Here is a 14,361-nt window from a genome sequence, read left to right on the forward strand (position 1 = left end):
ATTTCAAAGTGTCTAACTGTCATACTCTGTGCTCCTGCAGCCTTGTTCTGTTTGTGTTTCTGTCTCTGTTTCAGGTTGGTGGTGCCAGACTGTGTCTGCAGGGGCAGGGAGCGGCTGCTGATTGCAGGGAGCTGTGTCACCTGCTGCTGGGTGAGGATCATTTCCCTGATGAGCACTGGCTCTATTCAACTGGACCTCAGACCTCACTCAGCGTGAGATTGTAAACCCTCATCTGTCTAAGTCAGTGTGTGACCGGTAACTCAGCCTTGAGTGTTTTTTCTTACTTTCTCCTCACCTGTATTCTCTGCCTCCAGTCTGGTGACCTGCAGGGCCAGCATTCCGGTTCTGGCCACGCCCTGACCCCCGAAGCCCCGGACTGAAAAACATCAATACAGTGACAACAAAAAATGAAGTCTTAAACAGTAGATGACTCATTAATTAAACATTTTAACCAATTTTCAACATTTTTCTTACATCTTTGTCTTTCATTCAGTTTTTGAACTGTGAAGAAAAAAGAGATCATATGAGCAAAGTCTGTTCCATCAGCAAAAGAAACAAATATCTGAATCTACATCAAATAAAAAGTTTTTAGGGCTTTCTTACTGTTTCATCTAATTTGTTGAAAAACAATCTGAAAAAAAAACGTTCTATATTCTCTATGTTGTTGTCTACACACAAAAAGGAAAACTTTGAAAAGAGTCAAGAAACAGCAAAATCTTGAGGAAACTTGAGGACTGATGTTGCATTATGTGTTAAATATGAATGCTGGAGCGTCATAATGCGAGTTCCTTCTCTGTGATTGCATCTCCCGCTGGTTTCCAAGAGTGTCGGTGGAGTTCGAAACGCTATTACTGAGGGCTCCTGATGAAAAACCATTAATGGCTCTGCAATCGAGATTGAGGTTGGAGGAGAGACCGGGCAGTGTAACCGCACACCACGCCATAAAGCCTGATGTAGCTGCTGCTCACCGAGCATCTGCAGCTAAGGAAGAATAACTGTGCTGGTGTCTGCAGACCTGTTGAATTAAAGGGGGCATTAACCACTGCTTCCTCTGCATTATTGATGGTGAGCTCCATTCCTGAGGCCATAATGCCTCCTATTTTTCCCCTTGCAATTTTCTGCTAGACGTCTCACTGTCTTCAAACACTTCCGCAGTGAAAGCCGGGACAGGTTCAGGCAGAGTGCTCGCCCGACTCCCCGCAGTTTGCTGTTATTTTAGGCTGAAAACCACCGCAATCAATGTGCGGCCACGAAGCCCCCGCAACCTTGTTCCCTGCGTGAAGTGAAAGTAATCATGGCATGACAAGCATGGGAATGATGAGTGTTATGCAAGGTGCCACCTACAGTAACAGGACCCCGAAAGGCAGTGAGCTGTCCTCTGCGAGGCGCCGATTCACATGACGCCTTGCGCTCAGAGGATGTGTGCTTCTCCCCGTGGAGTGACCTCAAAGAGACAAAACCAGAGTCTTTTATTAGATTGTGATGCCGAGTGCTCCCTAACGGAGATTACTTTGTGAGTCACCTCAGCTGCCACCTACAGTATACACGTCGCCGAGCTCTCTGACGGAGGCTCACACTTCTGGCTTTATCTGCTCACACACAGCCCGAGACAACTTACCTCTTGGCTGACCTCATCCTGTCATATGATTTAATGAGAGGAGCTGTGTCACTAACCACAGTGTCAGGGGTTTGACAGGATAGGTCTATACAATACACTGAAGATTAATGAGGTCATCTCCTCTCTCCGTGTGTGTGTGTGTGTGTGTGTGTGTGTGTGGGCGGGCGGGAGGGAAGAAGAAAGAAACTCGATGACTTTGGGAGTCGTATAATATAAATGATGCAAATAGAATCTAAATAACAGCTTTTATATTGATAGTCGTTTGGGAAGTGATGAGAAGGTTTGTCTGCATATCAGGGCTGAATTTCATAGGCTCAGCCTGGTCAGTGGTAATGCACTGACATTTCTTTGTCTTCAGTCCACGGGGAGTTGTGTGTCCTGCCCTTTGATTTTGCTTACATGTGTGTATGTGTGTGTGTGTGTGCTATCAGTGATGTCTATGAGGTCGATGGCTTTCTTTGGGCTTTATGATGATAACACTCTCTGAGGGCGGTCCAGAATCAATCAAATCCAAATCCAAAAGCTTGCCTCCCATCTCTACAGGCTATTTCAAAGGTTTGTATTGATTATTCCACCCATCCCTGCCTTTCAGGGGGGGCCAGACGAAAGAGACTGCTTGAGAAATGGAGAGATGATAATGCAATTACAGGGGGGAAGCCTTTGTAGACTGGGCAGTAATGTTTGAGGACAGTGGAAGTTAAATGTCAGAGACAAATAACTTGTTATGAACTTGGTGAAAAGGTGTCATGTGTATGATTTGAATTATTCAGGTTAGGAGTTTTTTTTTTATTTTTTTTTTACACATTATGTGTTTAAAATATGCAATTTGTGGCTGAAAGGTAAAGCATAAATGCAGCGTTAAAATGATAGTGTTTTTACACAATCGACTTCATTAACACTTCAGCTTTTAGTCAAAATTAATCTCATAAATTTAATGATGCAATGCAGAGAAAATTAGTTGCAAGACTATGAAGTATTGCTAATCGTGTGTCACTAAAGCTATTCGTTCAAAGTAACAGCCTTAACCTACCACCCATCAACAAATGTAATTGATGGCCGGTAGATCTGCTGTTGACAATGATCTATTTCCTATGGTAAATACACAAAATCCTGAACAGTTAGCGACAACAAAAAACAACTTGGTGTGATGCAAATAATGTGCATTCTGAGTTTGAGTTAATTGGGTATGTGTTCTGCTCTGAATACTTTTATATTGGATTTATTTTAATGTGTTTTGCCTGATCGGTTGCTGCTTTAATCACGATGCAGGGGAGACAAATCGCCCCCCTCTCCCACTTTTACAAGAGACACCTAGCCAAGCAAGCAGTCATACAAAACTAAGAACAATACTGAAAACTTAAGACAATGAAGCAGAAAGACAGCTTCTGGGACAGAACACTGTATAAAAAGAAAGAAAGAAAATAAGTAGAGGGAAATTGATTTGTCAACTTTAACAATATCAAATATTTGTGAGTTAATTGATTTTTTTTTAAATGGTGGAGAGAGTGTTTATTAAATTTTTCTGAATCGAATCCTATTAAATCTGCCTACTCATCTTCTATATTGCTTTGTCCAGTCCAGGGTCATACAGGGGGCTGGAGCGGTTCCCAGCTGACGATGGGTGTCCAGGGTAGACAGGTGGTCCGTCACAGGGCAAACACAGAAAGAGAGACAGACACACAACTAAGCTCAGATTTACAGTAAAGAATTGAAAACAGTCCCCATACTACTAATTTCCTCCAATGAAACTACTAGTCAGACCAAACATGTCAGTAAAGTTGCTCTGAGTGACACATTCTGTAAGTCTCACGTGTCCTCTAATTTACACAAACTGATCACCAGACAGAGTACAGGACATCAGGGATGTTTAACACTGAGATGGAGATCGTACAAATATTCTGCAAATCTGGCATCTGCAACAATTTCTGTGAGCTCTTGAATGTGTCAGTTGTAGAATGTGTATTGTGGAACATGTATGCGTTCTAGAGGGTGTTAGAGTTCAACAATATGTCACACAACATGTAAAATCTGTTGTGCGTGTGTGTGAGTTAGAAAGTGTGAGAGCGTGTGAACTGTAGAGCTAGAATGACTTCTACAACATAGGATGTATGAGAGCTCTACAGTCTGCCAGACTTTTAGGATTTATCAGGGTTGCAGAGTTTGTGAGCACCCTAGGATGTGTTGATATCCTAAACAACACACAGGGATGAAAATGTCACATTTCCCGGCATCTTATAAACGCTTGAACTCCACTCGGTAAACGGGGACTTCTCGGGATTTGACACAGTCTTTGCTCCACTGCTGTTGTGGGTGTACTGCTGCATTCAAGATGACACGTTCTTGCAGTTCTCATCCCGAGAATCCGGCTGAGATTAAAGTCCTCCCTGATCCCGTCACAGGCCGGGGGGAACTCCCAGCTGCGCCTCTGGGTGGCGCTGAAACACCGGCGCAGCGGCACCGGGCTGCTCTGCCCGCTCTTCCCATCCCTCGGACACCTCCAATCCATTTCTGGAACTGCGCGCAGGCGAATCCGAAAACCCGACAGCCACCGGTATGTGGACGGAGGACAGTGGAAAGGCGCAGCGGATCCAGAAACTATGAGCGCCGGTCCGACGCCGCGTCCAGCTGCCGCCGCGCTCCGGCGGAGGGCAACTTCCCAGCCAGAGTCGGAGGACCAGCAACTTTTATAGACTTTGAAGTCCGCATCCTGCAAGTGGCCCGCATCCCCAGTTCAGACTTGTTTGACCCAGGGATCGTGCGTCCGCCGAGCTTTGACATTTGTCCGGTGTGTTCAGATTATGTTCGGTGCTGGGCGTCTTGAAGCGACGAGGAAATGTCATTCTCCTAAAGAAGAGCTCTCTGGTGCTTCTGTCTGACAATGGAGAATAAATGAAAGGGACGCTTCCAGGGATTAACTGAGAGAACAACGACAGGTAAATCCATTTTTATTTTACTACTTTATTCAACTATTAGACACTCATAAACAGAAGTTAAATTGTGATTTCCCCTGTGTGCAGCAGCCGAACATATGATTACCCAGACGTATCAATTAGATGATCGATCGTTTGGACTCTGATAAATAGTTATTGACTCATGTGACACCGGCAGTCCGCTGGAAAACTGAATTTAGGTGGTGTACAGGTGTAGCTGCAGGCTGGCAAATGTTCAACTTCACACTGTGCAGATTGAGAGAAGACCAGGTCTGTGCAGCAACATGAAATCATTAGTGACTGCCTTAAAGTTTCCCCTCAGAGACCTGCCTGCATGGGAGCACTCAGGCTGTGAAGGAGCTCCTTTCTATTAAAGAGTGCAGTTTAGAAGGGTTTGTAGAATAATAAATCATGTTTGAATCCTCATCTGCACGTCTATCTATCTGAAATTCAAAGACTTGACGCATACTTGCTTTTGTCCTCTACTTCAATCCCAAAGAATGCACAAAATATCCCTCTATCTCCTCCTTCCCCATCACTTGTCCCTTGGCAAAAAGGTAACCCCAGACAATAACATGGCTCTCCACAGAAAAGCTCAACAACAGCCAAGTCAAATCTGGAGCTGAATTCATAACCGGGGCCAGCGTGAATCCCTGAACTCCAAAATGGGAGAAAATCTGCTCCAGCATTAAGCTGCTTGTTTGTGACTTAAGAAAAGTACAATGCTGTTATCCTGTCGTATTATGTGGAGATAACGTGGATGACATCCCTAATGAAAACTGGCTGTAGCTGCTCAGCATCCAGACTGTGTATATTGATGATTATGCTTACACATTGCTGTGAATATTTCTCTCCCTGCAACTCCATTGCCTTTCTGCTCTCCCCCCCTCCCATTTCGTCTCTCCTCCTTTTCCCTGCCTCAGTCTATCTTGCTGTTCACCTCTTTCTTTCATCTGCCCTTCATCCCTTTGACAAGTGTTGTGCGGTCAGCTGTTTTTTCTTTCTTCCCCTCAATTAGTGCTATCATCGCATTTCATCCTGCGGAATACAGGGATGGTAATAACCTTACACTCCTATTGCAGGGTGATACAATTCTGCTGTGATTAATTGAAGTCTCCTCAGAGAGTCAGAGGAGGCGTAGATCTTCCCTTTCACACCAACTGACAGGCAACCCATTATATTGTTTTATAGATCGCCGTCAGTAGCCCTTGAAGCGGCCTGCAGCCCACTGTAGTTCTGGAGGGTTTTATTGTGCCGGGTTATTGGTTGGTATTGCTGACAGGCAGAGCAAAGGCCACCCTGGGATTACAGGAGATGGGATCCCTGTGACAGTTTCACTGTATTTGACAGTAACACTGTCGAAACTTGGAAAAAAAAATCACTCACTCTGCAGTGGTTGCTGTGAAGAGCAGGTATTTTTTTTTTTTTTTTTTTTTTTTGGGAGCTGCAGATTGAAGTTTGCCACCATAACATTGTCAGACCACACTGCCATTCACACACCCGACAACACGGTGAAAGTAAAACCGTTAAACACGTCGTTAGGTGAGACAATACCCATTGTGGTTGTTTAGGGTAAACAGCATGCAGGGGTGAGGCCAATTATCCTGCAATTTTGCCTTCATAAAAGAAGCCTCTTCATACAGATGGTGCAACAAACAGCAGAGCCAGATGAAGGCAGAGTGCAGACTGAGGCTTGGAGAGAGTACTTGATATGCATGAGCCACCAGGTGATTTCCAGAGGAAGAGAACACCATGGATAAGAGGCTTGTCTCTAGTTTTAAGGAGCCACCCCAGGCAGTATTTGTGTTCTCCGCCAGCTTCCTGCTCACTCTCTCAGATCAATAGGGCATAATATAAGAGTCTGGATTGCATTTGCAGGCATGAGACAAAACAATACGCGCAGTGTCATTTCTGCACGTCACATATGCATGTGTAGCGCTGCGCAGCAGCAACATAAACAGTCGGTCAAGATTACCTGGTTTTTATTGCCGTCTCTTCAACATGTTTGCATTTCACATAGCTTGGACATGATGGGCATATCCGCTGACCAGGATACGTCTGACAGGCCAGAGTCTTGTCAAATAATAATAATACAGCAGCACCACCAGTTAACCACAAAATCCTGGGTGTTGCGTCATCTCGGCAGCTCTGTATTCAACACCAACCCTGCAGATTTGGCTTAGCGAATAATAAAAAGTCAGCCATCTATCTACATGATTACACCCGATTTCAGCACCTCAAGATTCGCTGCGCAGTGGTGTTCATACGCTAATGTGTTTAGAAAGCACGGTTTGTTCCACCTCTGAACGCGCCAGCTCGAGCTGCTGGGGTGAATCTGCCGGGCACTTAAAGGAAAATTCAAAGCCCCACCATGGCAAACGTAATGCAGCATTGTGATGCTTGTGCGCAGATCTGTCGCGTACAGAGGAGGAAGAGGAAGAGGAGGAGGAGGAGGAGGACACAAGGAGAGTACATCCCATGTTTTATAGATGCCATTTAAAGGAGCATGCCCGAGAAGGGCTGGCTGACACGAACTGTAACTGCAAACTAAACACCAAGACAATAAACTAACAAATTGGTTTTCTGGAAGCCAGCAGTGTCCCACTCACTCGCCCGGGCTGATCCTTGCCGATGCGGCAAGCTGTTTTTTCCTGAGAGATTAGGCTGTGAAGCACAACTCCATCTCTTATTTATTCATGCTGATTTGCTGTGTGCATGTTTGGCTGTGCGTGTGTGTGTGTGTGTGTGTGAGGAAGGAGAGCCAGGCGGTGGGAGAGCGAGCGAGGGTGCGTGCGTGTGTGCGTTCACAGCAGCATTTGTGAAAGTGGGTGTTTTCCTGAGCATTTATGTGAATGGTGCGTGTTGGCACATCGCACACGTGTGCACCGGCCTCTGTATCTCCTGCTCCGCATTTCAAACTGTGCGACGTCATTGCATTATAGCAGCTCCTTCTTTTGACTGATCACTGTGCATGACTGGAGTGCAGACGATCATGATGGCTCCAGTTCATCTGGCACTCTTGGGTTAACTGAAACAAATGGCTTGGGTAATGCATCTAAGCGCACTGTTCCCACTCCCTCCACCTACACGTTCAGCTTTGTGTTTGATGTTTTTTTGTTAGAATTTGGTGGATTTTTCAAGATTCCCCATTGGACGTGGTCTCAAACGGTGCTCTCGTGGGTAGTTTGATATTGCGAGAGCTGAATCACTTGTTTGTCAGTTCCAGGTGCACTTCTCAAACTCTGTGGAAAAACAGTATTAAAATTGCAGTGCTATGTCAAAGGCTTGTTTCCGAAATGGTTTCGCAAGGAAGCAGGATCCTGACTTACCAAGCAGCCCAAATAATCAACTTTGTTGTTCAGTGAGTCTGTTTCTCACCTATAGGTTGACTGGCCGATAACACCACTGAATCTCCAGAACAACTGGAGAACCCTGTGAGCCACTGACTTAAAGGAAAGGAGGATGAACTGGAGGTATCAGAGCTGAGGAAGATGTGGTTTTCACTGAGAGAGAGCAGAATGGGCGGGATTAAGAATGAGCACATTAGAGAGACTGCCCGTGGTGGACAGCTTGCTGTGAAATTGAGATAGACGAGGGTGACGTGGTTTGGTCATGTATGCAGGAGAAATGATGGCTTTAAATGGGGAAGAAGATGAGGATGGAGCTTCCAGGCAAGAAGAGGAGAGGAAGGCTGCATGAGGAGGTTCATGCGAGCAGGCGATCGGTGAGATCGGATTAGAAGAAGATGATCCACTGTGGCAACCCCCAACTGAAAATTGCCAAAAGAAGTAAAAGACAAGACCAATCAGGACTTCCTTCAACGTATCAAGGAAGATCCCAACTTGTTTTACATCTGACATCGTGATATAATCTGTCCGAGGGGCAGACCTCCGTGCCTCGTTCTTGTCGGCGGTGCCTGATACACATCCAATTGACAGCGACCAGGGAGCATCCTGATTAAATGTTTTATCACCTTTACAAACACTGAGTGTGTCTTTACGTCAGTGCAACAAAGTGGAAGAAAAACAGCAGGTTGGTAAAACGTACCTTCTGTTATGGGGACAAAAAAAAAAGACATCCATCATGTTGGACATGATGTTTTCTGTGCACCAGTAAACACACACAGAAAAAAAAAAGATATTGTGTCAAGCTTAGACTCGGGATTGGATTTGTTTTGTTTGCAGGCTGATCAGACCAGGTTTAATCACTGCTGGTTGTACAGGGATGACACATGCAAGCAAACACAAAGCCCATGTGGATTTGTCAATTCTCCACACACTCTGTATACGGTGGAGGAGTATACAAACTCTACCTGGGAATTTTTCCAGCTGACACTTAAAATGTTCTGGATTCTGAAGACAATGAAGTTTGAGCGTAGAGGAGCCTGAGCAGAGAAATTCACTCTTCCATGAAGGTGGTTTTCAGATTTGTGTTATTTCTTTTCTTTTTTTTTTTTTTTATTTCTTCACTTACTCCTTCTGTCTTTTCCGCCTTTCTTCAATCCATTAATCTGTTGTTTTTCCTTGAGGTAGTCAGTATTTTGAAGCTTCCATTCTCAGTATTGTGACATTGTGCTGAATCTCTTATCAACTCCTTCTACAGCGCAGCAGCAAAGAACTCAATTCTCCGAGCCCTTAACCATCCGCCCAGTGAAAAGGCTGGGGAATTGCAGATTTTCAGAAGCACCACTTCTTAAACCTTGGTCCCTTGGGGAGTGAGGGAGCCCTCATTTTTTTTGTTGGCCTCCCTCTCTCTCACTTTCTCTCTCTCCCTCTCGGAGGCTGAGGGTTCTCGCCAGTTGTTTTTTTTCCCCTTCTGTTTTTGTTCAGGTGTTGTCAGGCTGCAGCTCATGTCTTTAACCATCAGCCTGCGATGTCAGTGGAAAGCTACAATTACGAATGGGCCTTTCAAATTGGATGTGATATTTTCTACGACTTCAGTTTCATTGTTGAGGAAATAAATCTATTGATAACAGTTAAACAAGATGGACTCAAAGCTTGTAATTAATGTAAGAGATCTGTGATTGCTTCAAAGATGGAGGCTTATTCAGGCTGGGATCTCTGTGTTTAAACTGAAAGCAGGGCAGGTCCCTCTTTTAGATTGTTGATATGGTGTTTAGGTCTCTTGATTCTGCCCTTTTCAAACATTTGGAGATTGGTTTCCTTTATCGCAAGAATCAAACAGGAAAACTTAAAGACTCTTCAAAGCAGGCTCGTATTTTCAAACTGTCCTTCAGTGTATTGTTCCTAGGCCAGCGTCTGCAGTGTAATCGTGTACGACGACGGCAGAATTCACCGAATTCAAGGTGCTTGTGCTTTCTCTCCACCATGACAGAATTAGCTCAAGGGGAGCTGCAGTTCCTGCAACGCTTTCATCCAATCAAACACACTCCTTCCGTCAGTCAGACAGTTATGTTCACAATTTACCTGCACTATAAATACGTACAGAACATTTGTCTTCTAGTAATTCTCATACATTTAGGTTTAACAGATACATTTGGCTGTGATTTTTTTTTTACGGAGGAAGCACAGTTGTGTTCAGGGAAAATGGGGAATGTCTTTTAGAGTGAGCCAGGAGTGTCGAGCAGGAGCTTAGATGAGCTCATTAGTGCTTTTCTGGGAGGACACCGCTCTATCCATCAGGGAAATAATTACCCGTGAAAAGAGTTTTGAAATCCACTGCATTACAAAATGTTTTTTAAATGCAAAGAAAAACAGTTTTTGACAACGTTTCCTTTTGAGATGAAAATGCATTGGCTATTTTATGATCCTTATAGGTGACAAATATGTGAGACATTAGCCGTGTGCATTTGTATGACATTTTTGCAGTAAAGTTGCATATTGGGGAAAAACAACAATGCAATGACGGTCTAGTTATGCAGTGCAAATTCTAACCACTACCGTCTACTAAAGACAAAAGTCTTTTCTCAAACAAATTGCACACTGAAGAAGTACTCCCTTCACTTCCTGTTGTTCTCAGAGTTCTTTCTGATTGCTTGGACTTGTGGGATCCGCTGTTTTCCTCCCACAGTCCAGCAATATGTATTGATTTAAATTAATGAATTAATTGGAAAGTGGGTTGCGGTTTTATGATGTTAAGTATTGTTGACTTCAACTGTTGGGAGTACGATAGTAAAAGAAAAAAACATTTGTTTTATGATGTAGTTTTAGTTCCAGTTGGAACATTCTGAAGAGCCATCCCCAGTCTTTTAAATTCAGCATGCACTCTGTTCTTGAAAGCAAGAGAAGTAGATTTAATAGTAAACATGGCGGAGGATGGAGCTTTATGAATAAAAAAATAAAACTGCCAAACTCTGACAGAAGTACAAAAGAGCTGGGCTCTGAACACAAACTGGGCACTGAGTGACTGGATACACTCGCCACGAGCAAGTTATGCTCAAACGTGAGATCTCTTCAGATGCATATACTGCACCTTTAAATGTTCCCCCGGATCAATGTCACCACGGGATCCAGAGGCTAAACCCTTTTCTGAATCTGTGCAAGCATTCATGCTCAGTGCCTCCTGTAGATTCATTTTCCATCCTTCCTCTACGGTACAGGGAGGCTTTTCTTGTTGCTGCGGCACTTTTCTGATGCTTAGATTGATGTACTTTTTCCACAGCGGCCTCAATTTTTAGATTTGAGACAGAATTATAATCCTTGGAATGAAAAAAAAAAAAAAAAAGCTATTCTGTTGGTTCTCTCTGTGCTCTCTTTCGTCCTCCTTGCTCTCCGTCTGTTCTTCTAATGCACACACAACAGCTCCCTCGCTGCAGCGTGCAGGGTGACTAATTTCTCTTGGGCTTTGGACTTCGGCGTGAGAGCGGGTGAGAAGGAGAAAATGAAAGCGAGAGGAGAAGCTGTGGTGCGCTGGCAGCTCAGAGGAAGCCGCCCACATCGGAGAAGTCTGATACCTCCTCTCATGTCGCCTTTTTGGCCGCCTGTCTGTCTGTTTAGTCTCATAACCCAGCGTGAGTCCACAGCACCTTGCATGTGGGCAGCCTCTGTGGGACTGTGTCAATTTGATCACTGTTTCAGGTACTGGAGACAAATCACAAGCAATGTGCGTGTGCTGCTCCCATCTGTGAGAAGGAATTGAAATCTAAGTGTGCTGTTTTTGCATCCAATTTGAGCTGTCTTCGCTGGATTCTGCAGAGTGGAACGGCTGCCAATCAGCAGGGCTTTGTTTACTCTCTGCATCCCGCTGACAACTGGCTGGTACAAATATCAGCTGCTGTTGTGTCACACACTGTGCCTTTGTACAAATTGACAAATGCTGAACTGCAATAGGCGATATGGTTAAAGAAATAGTATATTGTATTCATGCGTTACCTATTCAAAAAATCTTGAATGAGTTAAACATCCATGCTGACCCACCATCAACCAACTTTTTGACTCCTGTCACACAGTGTCCTGAAGATCGGGGGATTTTCTCATATGTTGAAAATATTCAGTCAAATACGAGGCATGAAAACTGTCATTGTATCGAGGTGCGTGCATCACCTGACTGCGTGCCGGTCACACTTCATGACACACAAACAGCCAGTGAAACACCTTGAGACGGGTCACAGCGCCGTCCACGGTTTCAAGCAGAGACGCAATAAATGAGCCTCACAACATTTTATGAGGCCACTTTTACATAATAACCTTTTTTATTGAAATGTTTTGGATTTTATTTCACACATTCAGTTCCCGTGGCAGCAGATAGTAACTCTGAGTGAAACTGGCACAGCAGGACAATTCTTGGCATTACTAAGTGAAACATTGCTTGTTTTGTTGTAATGAAACATATGTCATTTTGTGTAATTTCTGGGAGGAAATTTAAGTGAAAAAACAAGATATTTAACCGTTGTCTGAGATATATCATAATTTTTCACGATAACTGATATACACTATTATAAATCCTATTAATTATTGTTTTAAACCTGCTTATGAGGCCCTTGGTCAAACATGACATATGCTGTTTGATTCTCTGCTTTCATCGGTTCTATAGTTTGTGTGTTGCATAAAGATGCAGAGCAGTAGTATTTAAAATCTGTGCGATGGGACAAATTGACAAAATGATGTTACTTTGTTTTTGGTATTTGGTAATCCACATGGTTCGCACTGAGCACTATGTTGCTGCGCTTTGTGTCATAGTGAGATTGGAATTAAAGATAAAAATCTCCAAACTTCCAATTCCATGTCTGCTTCCCTCGCCTCTGGAGTCTAGACCAAAGTGTTTATTCATAACATAGCTTTTTTTAATTTATTTATTTTAATATGTTGTTCCAGCAATGCTTGAAAGCACTGCTATCACTTTGTTGTTTAATTTTTTTGTTCTCTTTTACAAAGAGGCATTATTTCTATGACTATTTAACTATAGAGATTTTTAACTTTGAGAGATTATTTTAATCATAATAAAGCCTGTCGAGTAACATCTGAGAATCCTGTTTCAATTTGTGTCTTTGGCTACAGACGAGCTTGATTTTTATTTATTTAACAGAATTTTATATTCATACAGAGGACGTCTGCTTTGAATCTATTAATTATCTTGAGTTTGGTCCAAGTATCCTCATTTTTTTTGAAGTCAAAATATGGCAACCACATTTTTATGAATTTTTCATGTATGCTAAACTAGTTCTGTACCTGTACTAATTTTAATGTGTCACATCTTCCTTTGATTTTATTTTCACCAGTTCTAATTTATAACTAAAGATACAAAAGACTGTTGCCGTCCTTCACAGCCTGAGAGTGAGACGTGATAAGAATACCAACATCCAGCCGGTTTTACTGGCTAACTGTAAACGCTGGACTAATGTTTTAGTGCCGATAGATTTAAAGAGTTGTGTTTCAGAGAGGCCATGTCTCTTTATCCTGCTTGTGATGGGGTTTTTAGCTTGTGACTGATGGCTTTGTCAATGGCTGATAAAAACTTTACTGAAGTCGTGTAGATCAGTTTTGGACCATTAAGAAGAACTTACTGAGGCTCCTGGGGTCTCGATCCTAGTTATGCTCCCCTTGTTTGGGTATTTTTGGCTGCAAAGTCATGAAATCCTCTTATTTTTTCCGTTTCTCCACTATTAAATTGATATAAAAGGATTTACTTTCTGGGTTTTTTGTTTCTTTGTGAATGCCTTTTGACTGATTCAGACTTTATTCCATTCATTTACGACATGTGGAGCATCATAAAGCCTTATGACATTATTGAGTGACCATCAATAAGACCACATGTCACGACTTTGCCCTGATAACTCTCGACTGGCTCTGAGTTGTTTTTAATTGATGAAGTGGAAATGTGATGCTGCACTGCAGAATGGGCGGAGAATGTCCTCCGTCTTATGAGCTGGGACTTCACCCACTGGGGCTGGGACTGGATTTATTGTGATAATATGCTGTTGTCTGGTTTCCTCCACTCATTCTGCAGTAGTGTCACGTCAGTGCAGGTGTGCACTCAGAACACTCAATAATATGAAAGTGTATCAATACATTTTAAAAAAAACCAAAACAAAACAACAAACAGCCCAACTTGTAATGCAGAATGTCGTGCAAACAAACGGAACTCTGTTTGTGGATGAGCGGAGAAACAGTTGCACTCACTGCCGCTGCCCCTGTTATATAACGTCTGGTGTAGCGTTTGCCGACGTCACCAAGCTAATGACACCTTGTATGTTTCAGTTCGGACAAACAACACCGTTACAGATTAAATATGATACTATGATCGGAGAAACAATGGAACTGGAATTTTTTTTTTCCGCCGTGATTCCCTCCCTTCCTGTTGTACATCTCTTAACACCTCTCCCCCCGGCCCTAATTCATTTAAACATTTAAAACA

The 14,361-nt window shown here is 43.3% G+C and overlaps 1 protein-coding gene across 1 annotated transcript in view; it reads left to right on the forward strand.

Moving 5' to 3' along the window:
* The first annotated feature begins 4,158 nt into the window (after window positions 1-4,158).
* tafa3a (TAFA chemokine like family member 3a) overlaps window positions 4,159-14,361 on the forward strand; it is a 100,413-nt gene continuing 90,210 nt past the window's right edge. Inside the window, exon 1 of the mRNA XM_030091340.1 lies at window positions 4,159-4,551. The gene's annotated coding sequence lies outside the window, so the exon portion shown is untranslated. The remainder of the gene's footprint in view (window positions 4,552-14,361) is intronic.

Source organism: Salarias fasciatus, chromosome 5 (assembly GCF_902148845.1).
Source record: "Salarias fasciatus chromosome 5, fSalaFa1.1, whole genome shotgun sequence".
Classification (NCBI taxonomy): Eukaryota; Metazoa; Chordata; class Actinopteri; order Blenniiformes; family Blenniidae; genus Salarias; species Salarias fasciatus.